General features: G+C 44.2%; 1 long non-coding RNA gene across 2 annotated transcripts in view; it reads right to left on the bottom strand.

Moving 5' to 3' along the window:
- The window catches only part of LOC123000268 (uncharacterized), a 37,427-nt gene extending 30,675 nt beyond the window's left edge, over positions 1 to 6,752 (bottom strand). For both annotated transcript variants that reach the window (XR_006408157.3, XR_006408158.3), the window contains exon 1: positions 6,531 to 6,752. This is a non-coding gene — a long non-coding RNA (uncharacterized LOC123000268). The remainder of the gene's footprint in view (positions 1 to 6,530) is intronic.
- Positions 6,753 to 17,370: the final 10,618 nt, after the last annotated feature.

The raw sequence follows: 17,370 nt of genomic DNA, 5'->3' as shown, positions 1-17,370 counted from the left end.
CACAGAACAAACATCACACTGAGTGCTTGAAATTGATTTTAGGGTCCCAAAAACCTGCACTTCTGACCCTGACTCTTAACCTCCTTCCCTCTTGCTCTCCATCTCTGCAGTTATTAGGCTCGAGCAGACTCGGAGCAGAAAAGACGGCCCCACTTTCCATGTGCCTGGGCAGAATACTACAGCGGGGCTGTTGCCGGGCAACAGCAGCCAGAACGATTTGTTTGGGGAGCATTTTGAGAATGATTGCACTTGCAGGGGTGGGGTGGGTTGGTCGTGTGTCATCTTTTTTTTCTTCCTGTGCTACCTATTCCTGGATGTCGTAAATATTCATCTGAATTTTGCATATATGAGGGGAAAACGTTATTTAAATGAGTTTGGGAGAGTAATTTGCTTGGGTGCCTCACTACACTCCTTTATGTTTCGCAGGCAGTCTGCTGCAGAAGGAGAAAAGGCAATTTTGTGACCGTTATTGACATAGATGACAATGCTGTGCTGGTTTGTTTCAGTGGCGTAGAACAATGGGAGCAGAAAAAGATGCAGTTTAGCAAAGGCATTTAGTAAATTGTTGGTAAATGGTGAGGACAAAAGCCCCAGCTAAGTCATCAGGCACATTTCCTCTCTAATGTGGCTGCAGTTACTCTCCTGGCCTCCTCTATCCCCCACTCAGAGAGGAAAACTTCCTCTTCCTCTCCTTTAGTGATATCAACACATTGAAATACAGCACTTGGCTAAACCCGGGAGAGCTGACTTTGAAAGGTAATGGGAAGAAACATTTCCTTTCAAAAGGAATCTGGCAGCCTTGAAGGATTTGCAGCACGCCAATTTCAGATGAGTCAGAGTCGGGTAGGAATTGCAAATACTTAAAAAATCGTCAGTGTCAATATTGCCCACACCCCTGGAATATTAATATATACACACACCCACGCGCCCCCCTGGAGATGTGTTTATTTCACAATTCACAAATGGTAAGGGGACCTTTTCTGAATTGTTTCTTAGGGACTTGGGAGCCAGCATTAAAATTGTGATTCTTCCAAATGCTTTCCCATATGCCTTAAATACCCTCATTAAAGTCAATTTCCTCAGTGCACACACATTCTCTGGGTCTTAGTGACCACCTCCCTGCCTCACTAAAGGGAAGCTTTTCTTGAGGCTGCCGTGTCCTCTCTTAGCCATGACTTGGTCAGGAGCCTCTGGCACCATATGGCAGAAATCGGGGCTGTATTGCCAGCCAAACACAACAGTTGTTTATAGGGCACAGTCAGTTATGGTTTCTTTCTCTTCGCCCTCAGGGAGATGTCTATGGATATAAAATAGGTCTCTGGGCCATCTGACAATATGGGCCCCAAAGCTGTGGGACTTCTCGTCCAAAAGTGCTTTCAAGAAGATACCCCATCCAAAGGATTCCCATCCCTGGTCTGTAATCCCAGAACCTCAGGCTAATTTTGTAGGCTTTCTTGCACAGGAGGCAGCCTTTGGCACAGAACCCAGTAAAGCTCTTTCTATTTCCCGGTTTAACTCAGGGACATGAGTTAATTACACAGTTTCATTTTTCGGTGAGGCCACTTAAATGTCCAGGATTAAAATTTGGGCAGGAGGCTAGAGACATACAGGAGAAAGAAATCAAAAGTGAACCTATTCTTCGCTTTTCATCATTGGAGCTGGTGCTGGGTTAGAACAATAAGCCCCTCCCAGCTTCAGTCTGAACAGGCCCTCCAGGATGGCCTTGAAGCCCACACCTGCCAAATTGCCATCAGACAACTTTCTGTTTATTGAGAACCGGTTACGTGCCAGGTACTCTCCTAGGTCTTGCGAATGCTGAGGAGAGCACAAAATGCAGACTCATTCCTCAAGATTGCAGGGCACAGGCCTTCTCCCGGCTCAGCAGAGAGAAAGTCAGCCTCAGGCGTGTATCTGCACTCACCCAGACACCGCAACAGCCGCCCCAGCCCCGTGATGAGAAAATGCACTTCAGATGGGAGACAATATCGGACTCCATGGAAAGCATGCAGCCCCATTTGCTTTTCCTTTCCTTTGAAAAAAATGTCCTGTATCTTCTGATTCAAAGTTTACATCCAAGAACACCCCTTTTCTTTTGTACACCTCTAGGCGAAGAACATATGTCACAAATGCCATAGCCATATTTAGACGTTGTCTGTCGTTCAGCTTCACTGAGCCCGCCGCCAAGTTACCTTTTACATGGCAATTACTCATGAAATCTGAACGCTTCTGCAAATTAGTGTTAGGTTGCTTTCATTTCCCAATTAACTGCCCACCTGCTATTATAAGATTCAAGTTAGTCATAGTCAGCCTTTTCCCCTTCAGCCTTTAGGAAGAAGAAAAAAAAGTACCCAACTTCTTTATGCAGAGAATAATTAATGTGTGAAATGGTCCACCAAAGGCAACAATGAAACATGCAACTGTGAGTATATTCAAAGAAAAGCCAGACAAGGAAGAAAAAAATTCCATGATACAAACATTAGACAGACAGGTGGATGGGTTTGGATAGACCATATGGCCCCCTTCTGTCTTGAAATGTACTGTGAGATTATATTTTGCAAAATCCCTTCAAGAACCAAGTGGATTTCTAAACAGTAAATTATGGCAATGAAAATGCTTATGACACCTTAGCTATGTCCGTTATTTCAATGGCAATTTTTGTATTTCTGGGGATATGTTTTCAAGACCGAACTAACACACTTGTCATACTGTAAATGAGGTGGCAAAGGGTAAGGTGGAAAGACAGGGAAGAATTTAGTCTTGTTTTCTTTTCTCAAGAGAAATGGATACGTACTTTCCAAAGTCACAGCAGAGGAAAACACCGGTACCCCACCGGAGCCTGTGGAGACAACCACGGTGATGTGATTCCAACGCATTGAGCTGAACAACAAGACATGAAATGCACCAGATAATGAAAAACAGTGTCATTTCTGGAAAACATTAGAGAATAGTTTTCTCCCCCTCAGGAAGGGAGAGCATATGATTCCCATTCTCACATTATGACAGAAATGCTGTGTGCACTGTATGGAGAGGATTGCTGTCTGAAATTCCAGAAACCATACATGACGGGGAGCTACAAACATGCTTCTTCAAGCCCAGTGTAATTGACACCCTGGTTGACAAGATAACACAGTTTCGACAGCATCTCTGCACTGAAAGAGTTTCTCTTCGTATTTTCCAAGAGCCAATTCTTGCCAACAGGTTGGGATACAAGAAATTCACAGCCTTTCAGAGCAACTTGGTCTAAGCCTTTGAAACCCGGTCCATGTTCAGCAACACCACACCAGCCCAGGAACAATAGGGTCACTAATCGTAACAAAATGGTATTGCTCTGTCTCTGCTCTCCTCTGACTGCCCACAGCTACAGACTGGCCTGCCCCCACAAACACGCAGAGTTCCCTACTAGGGGAGTCTGGAGGCTACTTCCCAGATGTCGAGCCCTCCCGGGTACTGTGTAGTATCTGCCATTGTCCTTTATTCTGGCTGTTTGCGGACATGCCACCACTTGCTCTAGATGAAAAAGTTGCCAATGCCACAGTGGTGCAGGAGGACTGATCCTTCCACGGGCATCTAGAGACACCGCTGACACTGTGACGCTTCTGACCTGGTACCAAAGACTGCAGTGGTTAACAGAAATGCTTCTAACTGAAGGTACCCACAAGGCACTACGGTGCCTTAGCAGAGGCACAGCAAAGGCCCTTTTGCCAAGCTGGGGCCCCACGTCCCAGCTTTAATAGTTGAACAGAGTAATAATTCTACGGTCTTTTAAATTCCAGTGTTATCTAAGCCAATGCTAAGTATCCAATGAGATAATTGAGCAGGTGTTTAGATGATCATCTTGAAAGTGCAAACAGAATTCGTGGATCTATAAAGTGGGATGATTTCACTTTTTCTCTATTCTCATCTTGTTGTAGATGAGATTACAGAAAAGTGTCAGGAGGAATGTTCCCTTGGAATCACATTGTCCTCCACAGAGAGAAAAGCAAGTAACATGATACTGAACACAGAAAAAAACAAGGAAAGAGTCAGACGGTCTTCAATCCTTTGTCTACTCCCCACCCAAAACTAACTTGGACGATAGCTACATCATGGCAACATATTGGCCAGCAAAAAAAATGGGTCATTCAACCAATCATTTTAGCTATATAAGGCCAAGCAATTGGTTTGGCCCACTTTTTTTCCCCCCTGCTAAATGACTGATTCATAGATTTCCTTGGTTGGTTGGCATGTGATAAACACACACCAACAATAGATTCCAGAAGGAAGTCATCACCAGTCTCAATTTAAAAATATCCTCTTGCTTTTTTAAATGCATCAAATACAATATAAATAATTTTGTAGGCACTGTTATATGTTTTCTCAGTTCATTTAATCATACATTCCATATGGCTCAAGAAAGAGGAAGCATGTTTATAATCTTTCAATGAATATGATATTCTTCTAAACTTATAAAAAAATTTCCCCTAAACTTATAAAAACGAGTTCGAATCTGGAAGAAAGACAAAGCTTTTCCACTACATCCCATTATGAAAATGCCAACAGTAGAAGCCTTCCTGTTTTATTTTATAACTTAGAGTTACTGAAGCTACCCGAGGTGAATGCAGTCAATATTTGCTAGAACACCAACATAAGCAAGCCAGCCGTCCTTCAGACCTTGAAAATGGAAAAAAGGGGGCTACGTACCCCCTCACACACACACTGCCACCAAAACAACCTAAAGTCTTACACTTCCGGGTTCATCCTGAGGTTAAAAACCTGGAGATAAGCAAGTCTTCGGAAGGATTTTATAGCCTTTTCAACATTTCCTTGCATTGCTTTATGAAACAAATACAATAACCGATACCCCCCCCCCAGAAAGAATATCTATGTATTGCTTTTTCAGTTTCTTGTGAATTCCAGGCCATCAAGGATATAATTAAAACACTTCCACAAAAAGAAAGCCCAAACTGAGGCAGCTTCAATCCACAGCGGCCTGTCTCCTCAGAACCTATAATTACTCTGTTTAGCTCAGTGCATTAAATAACAGCGCCTGTTATTTGGGGACCGTACTGTTTGGTGTATGTACAAAGAAGCACCTGTGTTAAACAATACCCCGTCTCAGGGAATGGCAGCTTTTCCTGCACGACACGCAGAGCACAGGGCAGCACTTCGCCACCTTGGTGCGGTCCCAGGATGCGAGGATTCCGGGGATGGGGACACAGAAAACCCCCACTTTGGTAATAAACTACCTCGAGAGATAACAATAATGTTTAACTCACTTAGCATTCTAGCTCGTGGGTCTACAATATGAGCTCTCAGAAAACAGGAGAGCTGATGCTAGCACAGTCCTGATGATGAAATGCGGCCATTCCCACAAGATTGGGAATCCCCGGGATGAGACGTCTATCAAAAAGTAGCAACTTTATTTGGGAGGTCGGCACAAACCGTGGCCTCTCAAATTCCCCATCATTGCTGATTTACGCAGAGATACAGGCTGCCCGGGGTTATGGAATGTAGTTCAACTGTCTCTGCCAGGTGTCTGGCGAAGTCCAGAGGTGGCCGGGATGGATTTCACAGAGCGATCCCTCCGTATGCATCCCGATAGAACGAAGGGGCGGGAGGAGAAGAGCACTGCACTGAAACAGAAGCATTTGCCTGTATCCAGTCCCCTTAAAACAAAGCACCAACCCGCCCGCTCTCTTCGTGCTCCACGCTGCGGGAGACACTGGAGACGAGAAGCCTTCAAATGTGCATTACAACCAGGGCTGGCACATATCCATCATTGGTTGAATCTTTCATTTCTCAGCTACTCTCTGATGCCTAAGTGTGAAAAAGTCAGTATGCCTGAATTGAATTTTTAGATTGCTTTACGTCAATACACATTTGTTTGTTTTCAAAATCAACAACAAATGCAGCACTAAATACTTCTGGCTGCTCGATTGTGCAGCTTTGCCTACTGCCTTGTGCTGAGACAGGGCTCGCTCCCCGGCCATCAGACGGCTTCCAGGTAGAGCCAATGGCACACAGAGAAGTCGAGTCCGATGAAGTGAATCAAATGATAACCTGTACCTCCCCTCCAGTTACTTGTCATTTTCCCTGCAGGATATAAGCGTCCGTGTCTGTACGTGCCTGTGTGTGTGTGTGCACGTGTGTTGGTACACGAGTGGTTCCCCAGAGCTCAGAACTAGATACGGACAGACAGCCAGTGCGCCCCGGGCTGCCCAGGGCTGCCGGGCTTTCCTGAAACCCAGTGTTTCCTTCTGATTTGGAAGTGAAGTTGTACTTTGTACTGCCCACAAGCTGGAGAAAGCTCTAATCCCTCTGACAAAGCAAGCATGTGGGGAAAGGCTTGACTGGATTGAATATCAGAATTTTGTTTCCAATTAGTTCCACAAATCCCATGGATATGGCCTAGAGTTAAAAAAAAAAAAAAAAACCTAGAAATATGCAAATGTAAAAAAGATCTATAACTTAATGAAGACAAAAATCCTTCATGATTTCTGGAAAGAATTTCTTCCTAACCAAACAGTGAAAGAAGAACCAGCTGTTCTTACCAAGTGAGGAAAAGTTGCTGTCCTCAGATCCTGGGGAGGCTGCCTACTCCCACGGGAGCACCGTCACGGGTGCCCCGGGAAGTAGGTCAGGTGGACACGTCTCAGCAGAGTAATTCAGGTTTTAAAGACTTCGTTCGCTCGGGGCACCTGGATGGCTCAGTCAGTTGAGCGGCTGCCCTCAGCTCAGGTCATGATCCCAGGGTCCGGGGATTGAGCCCGACATGCTGGGGTTGGGGGGGGCAGGGGAGCGGGGATGGGGAGGAGGTGGGGGGGGGTCCCTGCTCAGCAGGGAGCCTGCTTTTCCCTCAGCTGCTCCCCCTGCTGTACTCTCTTGCTCTCTCTGTCAAATAAGTAAATAAAATCTTTTAAACAAATAAAGACTTCATTTCCTCACGCAGTCAACTGTCCTTTCTTCCCCTGTGTATGTATCTACAGGTGCCTCCTAAGTGCCACCAGCACTACAAATAAGGGGATGGGGAGATTTAAGACATTTTACATGATTTTCTTGAACTGAAGTCAGGGAAAGTCCTGCCTATGGATAGTCAAAGAGAGAAAAAAAAAGAAAGTAAAAGCAGAAATGGAAATGTATTCCAATTTGCTGTAGTTTCATGACAGCTAGAAAGAACTGACCTTGCAAGTTGAAGCCCTAATGTTTGACCATGGACGTGGTCATAGTCCATGGTAGAACAGAGAGCAGTCACCCAACACGAGTGCTTCCTGTGGCCTGGATGTTGGTGGATCCACTCCTAGATAACCTGACCAGAGACAGTCTTCCTCTGAGGTCACCTTTCCTCTGGGGCACCCAACTTTATTATACTCACACCCTCTGATTGTGTCTGCATTCAATATTGACCACAGACACTTAAATCCTATGTGGAAAGACTCTATGGATGTCATGTTAGATAATCTGCACTTATCTATTTTCTATTCTGGATTTTTTATCTGACCAGCTAAGTTTCTCCACCCAGGAAGTAAATGCCTCATTAGTCAGAGGTCATTATGGTCTAAGAGAATCCGACTGCCTTTTTTTCTGAGCGTACATTCTCTGTGGTCTCCAGTGTTAGATCACGAACATACAAAAACTCCCATTGAGACACAGGTCACCGATGAGAGGCTGGTGTGTGTAGAGGACAGTGGAGCCTCCTGATGGGTTCAGGATGGGGAATGAGGTGGAGGTGGGGCCTGGGGGCAGTATTAGTTTCCTATAACAAATTACCACGAACTGGGTAATTTAACACCACAGAAATGTACTTCCTCACAGTTCCGGAAGTCAGAAGTCCAAAATCAAAGTGGCCACAGGGTTCATTCCTTCTGGAGGCTCTGAGAAAGAATCTGCTCCATGTTGTCTCCTAGTTTCCGGTGGCCGCTGGGGGCTCCTGGCAATCTCAAGTGTCCCTTCATTTGAAGCTGCATCATACCAATCTCTGTCTCTGTCATCACATGGCCTTCCTCCCTCTGAGTGAGTGTCTCTGTGACTCTTCCTAACACAAGACTAACGGTCATGTTGAATTAGGGTTAGGGGCCGGCCCTACTGTCTGGTATGACTTGATCTCAACTAATCACTTCTTCAAGGACCCTACTTCCAAATAAGATCTTACTCACAGGTATCAGAAATATTACTTGAATCTTTTTGGAGGACACAGCTCGTCCTACAGCAGGTGGTAAGGCAGGCTATAGTAAAGGATCTCTGGTTACTAGTATTCAGTACCATTTTAGTACTATTGAGTAGGCAACACAAGAGAACTGGGGAAAGACATGGGCCAGATAACAAGAGAAGAGAAGCCCAGAAACCTAGAAAGAGGCCACGGAGGCAGTCCAACAGAGGAGGTGTGGTTGAAGCAGGGGCCCACCATGAGGGGTGGAGGAGTGGCTGTTCCAGCCAGGATCCACGTGTTTGCCCATTCTGTAGACAGGACATTCCACACGGAGCCACTGTTGATAATTTGGATGTAACGGTCTGCTCATCCCACTTCCAAAGTGTAAAGCTGGGGTGTCCTTAATTCTCCTCTCAGATGTATAGTTTCATAAGATCACTGGACACGTTGAACAATTGGCTACATGTTTACAACGCAGCATCTTAAAAGGCACAGACAGAATAACAGTAATATTCCCAACTAATAGCGGGAGGAAGCTGACTCGTTAGTAACTTTGGGACCTTGGAAAACTCAAGGCGAAGGGACCCTTCCGAGCTCCCATGACCCTGACCTGGGGAGTGAGGAAGGGGACCCCATCTGGCCCGTCCCAGTCTGGTGGTGGCCTTTGCTCTCAGCAGGAACTAGAGAACAGTATCCAGCTGGGATCCTCGGGGGGCGGAGTTTCCACAGGAGACTCTCGAAGGTGCAGCTTGTCGAGAGGCCCAGGGGCTGCCCGTCCAGGGTGAAGGGCCAGACGACGGAATGTTTTAGTCACAAGAACCCCTGTCTCCTCTGGTATTCTCTGGTACTGCATTCCGTTTAGCGTGTGCTTTTCATTAATTTGTGTGGGTGGAAGCCACCTAAGAAAGACATTTTTTAGAAGTTAGGAAATTACCCAAGAAGGGAAAGCTAGAACTTGTGGGTGCCGGCTCTCATTTGAACATCATGCTGCAGTTCAGTTGGCAGGGACAGGGCTGAGACTAACATTATTTGATGTGAGGCACCCAACAAGGCCAAATAGCGGAATTAAAAACCAAGGCCCCTTGCCTTCGCATGATTACTTTCCCGTAGATTCGTCCTGCTCCCCAGGGCCCTCTTGCCACCAATAGAGATGGAATCTTCTGTTTGTCCCTCGTCATAAAGCACATTGTTTTCGTTTTAATTGTGTTAAATTTGACTCAGGTAATAAAATTCTGCAGGCTGCTGACTTGTGAGAAGTAAGACAGCTGTTTTTATGTGTTAAAAAGAACTTGGATCGACACTTAATGCACTGTGAACATTTTTCCCCACTGTGGGTAGATAAATATGTTTGGCTTGAGTTGTTAAATCTCTAAATTTGCACATATGTATTGATATGCAGTGAGCTGCAGAGAACTCATTGTCCTCAGAATAGTTTGGCACCTCACTTGCAGTAGGACACTCTTCCCCCTGGGTCAATCACCTTCAAAAAGAAAAATAAATCTTTTTTTTTTTTTCCTTTCAGCCAACAGGGACCATGCCTGTGCTCTGTTGATGAGATGTGGACAGACCCTGTCCATGAGGGCTCATGCTGAGACCGAGCAGGGGTCAATGCTCCCGTTCCCCAGAGAGCACAACCATGATCCAATAGCAGTGAGATCCGGACACAGAACTTTCTCCCCACCGTGGGAGAAGTAGAAGCTCCCGGAAGGGAAAGGAGGCCTGTTGGTGGGCTGGCAGCAGGGAGGAAACTCACCATACTCTGAGTTTTCAAAATGCCCAATGGGAGGGCAAAACCAGAAAAAAATAAGCATATGCTAAGCTAAAAATGGGGAAAAAAAACTTCAGCTTGACAAAAGGACAGAGGTCTGGGATACAGGATCGAGCAAACTAAATGGTGCCCTGAAAAGCACCTCTCACCCATTTAAGAATATCTCTTTTTTTGGTAAAGATTTTATTTATTTATTTGAGAGGAGAGAGAGCATGGGAGGGGGGCAAGGGTCAGAGGGAGAGAGAGAATCTCCAGCAGACTCCCTGCTGAGTGGAGCCCGACCTGAACCTCGATCCCACGACACCGAGATCATGACCTGAGCCGAAATCAAAAGTGGGACAGTCAACCGACTGAGCCACCCAGGCACCTGGCCTCAACAAGATCTTTCACAACATATACTGGTCACTTGTTGTCAGCCTTGCTCTGGAGAGCTTTTCTTTGCATTTTTAAAATATATAAATAATAAATAAATAAATTACATAATGAAGTAATAAAGTGATATCAAAAAGTAATAAAAATTAAAAGTACTAAAATTAAAAGTAACACATACATAAATAAAATATGTAAGTAATAAATAAATATTAGTTATCCAAATTATAAACATCACAAATAAAGCTAAAGTTCCCCTAGACCCATCTTCCCCCACTACACCTAATTTGTTTCAAAAAAGTGTGCAACACACCAGTCAGTTTTCTCTGTATTTTTCCAGAAATTTCCTACACACACACACACACACACACACACACACACTGCCAGTGCATACATCTGGCGGGTAGCATTCTATTTATATATGACAGACGCTATCCTACTATACCTATTATTCTGTACTCACAATTTTTCATTCCAAAAATATACGTCTCACCTATCTTTCCATGTCAGTATATATTGATCTGCCTATTGCAAAGTATTCCATAATGTGGATCTCAATAGTGTATTCAAGTATTCCTTTATTGTAGATTTTAGGCTGTTTCTAACTTTTCCTATCACAAGCAATGCCGAAAGCGCCGACTTACAGCTGCAGCACATTAGAGGCCCGTTTCCTCCACACTTGCCAATACTTGATACTGTCACAGGGCCCTTTAAGAACAAACTAGTCCGTCTCATCGGAGCTGGGTGATTTGGTCATTCACTTACTGAAAGGCAGAAGGACAGAAAAGATCTCTCCGGGGACGTCTGGGGGGCTCAGTCGGTTAAGCGTCTGCCTTCGGCTCAGGTCATGATCCCAGGGTCCTGGGATCGAGCCCTCGTTGGGTGCCCCGCTCAGCAGGGAGCCTGCTCCTCCCTCCCACCTGTGCTCTCTCTCACTCCCCCCCCCCCAGATAAATAAATAAAATATTTTAAAAAAGAAAGAAAGATCTCTCCACATCCACGCGATTCTGAGTCGATGACAAAGAGTAAGAACATTCTATGTGATGTTTTACAGGAAGATCACACGGGATGGGCATATTTTTAGAAACTATATTCTTACTTTAATTTTGATACCTACACTCACTAGAGGGAGCAAAATTGGCTTGAGGGATCCGCGTCCCGCTTCAAAATTAATTGGGGAAGTCACCGCTCTCCAGATTTTTTTCTAGCACAAATCTGGGTGCCATGGGAAATGCCTGTTCTTTTAAGGCTCTTTCCCATGGATCCCTGGTCACCGTGCGGCGTGGCCAATTGCTGGGCTCCAGGGACGGAGAGAGAGAGTGGAGACATTGGTGGTCCCGTTGCACAGTCAGAATCCATTACTTCCAACATAAGCCACGGAGAGAGACACGGTGGAGTCCGTCTTGCCGAGGAGAAACAGTGCCGTTTGTACAGATGCCTCCCCTGCAAGTTCTGAGTGCGACCGTATTATTAAATGCCTAATAGTTTCTCATCACTGACATTGCCAACTGCTTCACCCCCAGACACATCCTCTTCCTCGTCTGTGTTGTCAAGTATCCCTGGATTCCACATCAGCCACCTTCTCAGACCTGCTGTTTGAGGGTGGCCTGGGAACTAGCAGCTGTTGGAGCAGAGGCTCCCTCCAGCCCCGAGAATAATGGAATAATTGAAAACAGAGAAGCTATGTGTCTTTGTGACCCAGAGGAAAATAGATGTATGCACAAAGTGACCAACGACCCCAGGTCACTGCCCTCCTTTAAGCTTTAAACTAGCCTAGACTAAGAAATCCACTGTTTAAACTTTGAAAATCAGAAGAAAACCACTATCTCTTGTTGTGCGGATAAATCACAGACACCAACTTCATAAGCGAGCATATTACTTAAATTGGTACTTAGGTGCTGACTCAATTAAATTCACAGGTGGTAAAATCTGGATGTACTGTAGACAGAGCAATTTATCTATAGATGTTCACGTTTCGCCAAAAATAGAATACAGCATCTTCTACCAACACTGTTCCCGGGTTAGTTCTTATTTTTGTAAAGATTAATTGCTTCGTCTAGTAGACATTCATTATCCTTCTCCCCCCATCCAGATAAGAAGGACATTTGAGGGGAGAGCAAGCAGTTCACGGGATCTCCAGGGGCAGCTGGGGAACTGAATGAGAGACACGGCTGTCTGCCTCAAGTTGACATATCCAGGCAGCATCTCAGCTGCCACCATTGCTTCTTTGCTCATTGTGGATGAATGGGCCTTTCTCCAGGGTCCATAATGAACTCTGGGCAGGTGGAGGTAGAATAAGCCCTGGATGGAACCCGTTGCTGCCAAACTCACAGAGGCTTATATGTGCCAATTGGGACGATACCCATCATAAATTGGAATTGCCCGTTAGGAGGGTCCACCCTCGCCAAAGGAAACTGGCCACAAATCAGCAGCTCCTGGCATGGATGACTTTGAAAAACTGACCTAGGATCCAAACTTGGATTGTAAAAATGCTTGTAATCTTTGACCTAGTAATCCTGCTACTACACAATATTCCAAGAAAATGCTCTATTTATCTACACGCAAAAACCTATACCAATGTAAAGATAAATAAATATAATAAGATTGTTCATTAAGGGCTATTTTATACTAACTAAAAATAGGGAAACCCTAAGTGTCATATAATGGAGTATTAATAACATTAATTTTGGGATATCCATAAGAATAATAATTTGCTCAGTCCCCAAAAATCATGTTTCTTTATATATAGTTAATATATGGTAAATGGTCAAGGTAGAAACGAAGTGGAAGGAGGTGGGCATATAATTGTAGATTTCATACGATGCTAACGTACTTTGTTTACATGGATGCGTATTTCTCTGCCAACTGTCCCAAATATTTAAAGGTGGTAGGATTACAAGAATTCTATCAAAATGTTCTTCTTTATACTCTTCTATATTTTCCCATTTTTACAATGAACATATATTATAGGTAGAAAATAAATATGTCTTTTAAGAGATTTCAGTTTTATAGATGAAAATTTGCTTTTATCACTTGGCATCCCCTGAAGACATTTACTCAACTCCTAACTGTATTATTTTAAAAAGTGCAGGGGCGCCTGGGTGGCGCAGTCGTTAGGCGTCTGCCTTCGGCTCAGGGCGTGATCCTGGCGTTCCGGGATCGAGTCCCACATCGGGCTCCTCGGCTGGGAGCCTGCTTCTTCCTCTCCCACTCCCCCTGCTTGTGTTCCCTCTCTCGCTGGCTGTCTCTCTGTCACATAAATTAAAAAAAAAAAAAAAAAAATCTTTAAAAAGTGCAAACCTCAATGGTCGCAAACTAGCTTTCATGAGTCTATCATAAAGATACTTCAAGATCTACCATATTTTAAATTTTATTTAATTAATCCCATAATACTACCTTTAAAACATTTAGCAGTTCCAAATATCCCCCTACCTAGAAGGCCAGCAAATGGAAACAATCTGGTTCCCTCAAGTTCAGAGAATAAAAGTAGTAATCTCAATGAGTCACAGTTCTCAAATGTTTTACTTATGTTCACTTACTTGTATTCTTCATAAAAATACCTGCAAAGCGAACAAGAGGAAAATCTTTAAACAGGAGGAGTTGCTTTAAAGTTACACAAAATTGGGGGAAATTCATCTGCAGACTTTTGCAAACATACCCACGGGCCATTGACTATATTTGCAACGATTAGTTGCTGTTCAATTTAATAAATTAATGCATATTTTAAAACTGCCTCTGTGATGTACAATATTAATTAATTAGTTAACTAATAATATGTAAATTGCAGGCCAACTCAGAAAATAGTTAAAAAAAAAAAACAACTTGTCATTTCTGAAGGAAAAGACAGTTACCAAATTTATTACCCAAATGTTCTCTGGTTTTGTTTTTTTTTCTTCCCCTCTTCTTGTTTTTACCTCTCCAAGATCAGTGATAAGTTCAATAGTGGATCCCAGAGGAATTATCACTTGGTTAGGAACAAAGCTGCCCTGGACAGAATGGGGAAAGGCCAAACACTTTCCGTTTCGAGTTCCTGATTCTAGGCCTCCTTCCCTCCCATTGGTCCCTCTGGCCCTGCTTCATTCAAACTTCTGGCTTTTACCATTTCTTCCCTCAAAACTGTATCAAAACTCTGCTTTCAGAAAAACCAAAGCAAACAAACAAAACCCTGAAACAAATTCACTGTAAGTACGATGGAGGGAGAGTTAAATTCAAGAATCAACGGATGAGCAGGAGACAGTTTTGAGGGGTGGGGGAAGGATAAGAGAGTCAGGAGGGAAGGGGAGGCAATGGCTGTCTTAACACCACACCGTCTCATGAGGGCAGCCCTGGGGTGACTCCAGGAGGAATGATGAGGGCGACAGTGCTTGGGCTCTCATGCCCAGAGCCCTGGTTTGACTACTGGGAACCCTGAATAAATTAAACCATTTGAGCCTCTGTTTCCTCATCTGTAAAATGGGAAGATGAAGCAGAATTCTGTACCAAAGGCCCTTGCTCAGGGCCTGGTGTGTACATCAGTGCTCAGAATTGCTAGTGTCATGATGATGCCAACTAATTATGGTTATTTCATACTTGCAATTACGAAAGGAAAAAAAAGGAATTTTCTCTATGCCTACAGAGAAAGTGAATTCTAAACCCCAGGTCACTGCTTTGAAAGTTATGAGAAAAATATTTTTATGTTTGCAAATAAAACTTTCTTGCTACAAGAAAACATTATCTATTAATAAAATAAAAAGCATGCCTATCTATTACCTTGTAAGGCAAAGGCCTACACAAAAGAATGAAAATAAAAACGAGAAAAGTATTGTGATTCTTTTTCCTCTTTTGCCCAAAATCTGCCACTGCTAACTAAACCTAGGTTGTTGCTCGCTTGAGGCCACTACCTAATTTTCTGTCACCATCTTTTTTAAATTCCACAGAATGTGGCCTTGTTCTCTTCTGAACACCCACAGCTTTGTCTTCCTGCATAATTTATTTAATTGTCCCATTCTGCCTCGACCTGGGGTTGTCATCTTATGGCTCTGCCCCCAGCCCCTGACCTGGCCACCTTTCCGCCCTGCCTCATGGGCCAGATGGTCTTAGTCCGAACCAGGCTTTGGGCCTCCGAGAATCTTCCATACCTAGACAGGGCTTTCGGTCCACAAGGCAAATAGATGAGAAGGGACGGGAGTGTGGGAGTTAGAGGAAGCAAGGAAAAGAAAGTAAAGAGTGGATATTTGACATCTAACTTCCCATTTATAGATTTAAAAAATCAGCTTTCTGGCTGGTTAGAGCCTAGAAAGAGGACACAGTTCCAAAGGACCCTGAATTTTATTCACACTCTAGATGACAACAAGACTCATTTCATTCCATCCCCTTCTTTCCTCAGACCCTTTGGAAGCAAAGGAGTGAGGCCTGAAGCAAACACACTGAGAGGACAGGGCCTCGCATTGTCTTTGATACGAGCTGGGACCTCCCCAGCACAGACGCTGCCCGGAGCCCACGCCTGAGGAGCCAGGTCCAACAAGCAGGTTCCTCTGGGGTTAACGCAGCATTTGTAGCGACTCCAAACATTTACAACAGGCTGAAGGCCTTCATATAAAGCACCTTGTCATTTTTATTGCCTCCCTTTAAAAAAATATTTGCACAACAATTTTTATTTTATAAATAGATATCTTTTGCTTGTAGCAAGAAAGGATTATTTGCAGACACTAAAGTATTTATTTTTCCCATAACCTTCAAAGTGTTGGCCTCGGGTTTGGAATTCACTTTCCCTATCAGAAAGTGGGATAGAGAAAATTCCTCGGGCTCCACCCGTGAAGATAAACAGACCAGTTTGGGAGCTTGCTTTTAGCACCACCAGTCATGCTCACAGTCCTGGCTCTCCGGAGTGGAAAGGGCACATTCCTCCTTCTGTACATTACCCTCTGTCCTCACCGTGCTTCCCCTGTGAAGGAGCCCGGGATGCCCACATACACTGAGAGTCAGAAACGAATCAGAAAAGGCTAGCTGAAAAATCTCCTAAATTGATGAACAAAGATAAGGCAAATCAAAAGGAATCAAAAAGCCCAGCATTTTCCTGTTAAATTAGACTTTTAAATATGCTATTGATATCAGAGGGGTTTTATTGCAATTGTCTCCTTAAACTTGGCAGAGAAATCATTAATCATTTGATGTTAAATTTATACAGATTGTTGAGTAAATGAGAGACACAAGGCCCACATGGCAGGAAATTAAAAGGGAAAAAGAGAGAGAGAGAGATGAGGCGAAGGAAAGAGAAGAAAAGGAGAAACGTCCTCTTCTCAGGCCACTCAAAAAGCAAATCCAGTAGTCCTGGCTATTTCAAGCCTCAATCTTTGGACTCTTGCCTACCTAAATGGCAAGTCGTTTGAAGAGCTTAAAAGAGCTTGCCAGGCCCAAAGATAGCACTTACTCTGGTATCAAGCAGCTTTTAATAGATGTCAGCTCAGGGGAGATCGTGAGCGTTGCATAACGTCAGGGCCCACAGTATCCACTTGGTTGTCATCTGATGAGCTGCCAGGCTTCCCTGTCATCACTGGGCAGCAGCGAGTGCCGTCCAGATGCGGAAGGGGGTGCAGGGGAGACGGTGGTTCTGCTTTAATGGGTCTTCATGAGTGTGACTTCACAATTTTCAATCCATGTGGTTCCCAGGTGAAAGGGTTTCTCTCTGGCCTCCTAACACAGCCATACCAGGCCAGGCTTAGAGACACCGTGCTCTGCATTTTCTTGCTGTTAGCCTAGACAGTGGCGTGAGGGAAAGCCAGCCACCCGTATGCATACAGACAAGCAGATCGAGGAAGCCAGAGAAAGAGAAGTCTATCTGTGAAAAACGTTCCTTGGAACATGCTGTTTTGCCTATCTTCTAGTATCTGGCCATCTTACATAATTAACATTGTCAGTTGTGTGAATCTTTAATAGCAAAATCCTGAACCAGCCACCCTGGGCCTGCTTTGCCTTATGATTATATTGTTCAAAGGTTCTTCTGCCACTCAGTCAATTGCCCACCAAACTTTTTTATTGAACATCCATGCACTCAGGTCAAAACACTGTATAGGACACGACAGGGCACACAAGGATGGGTGACATACGCTCCCTGCCATCACAGACCACG

This window comes from Ursus arctos, unplaced genomic scaffold (genome assembly GCF_023065955.2).
Source record: "Ursus arctos isolate Adak ecotype North America unplaced genomic scaffold, UrsArc2.0 scaffold_30, whole genome shotgun sequence".
NCBI classification, from domain to species: domain Eukaryota; kingdom Metazoa; phylum Chordata; class Mammalia; order Carnivora; family Ursidae; genus Ursus; species Ursus arctos.
Note: the sequence above shows the minus strand (reverse complement) of the source record. Positions and strands in the feature narration are given on the sequence as shown.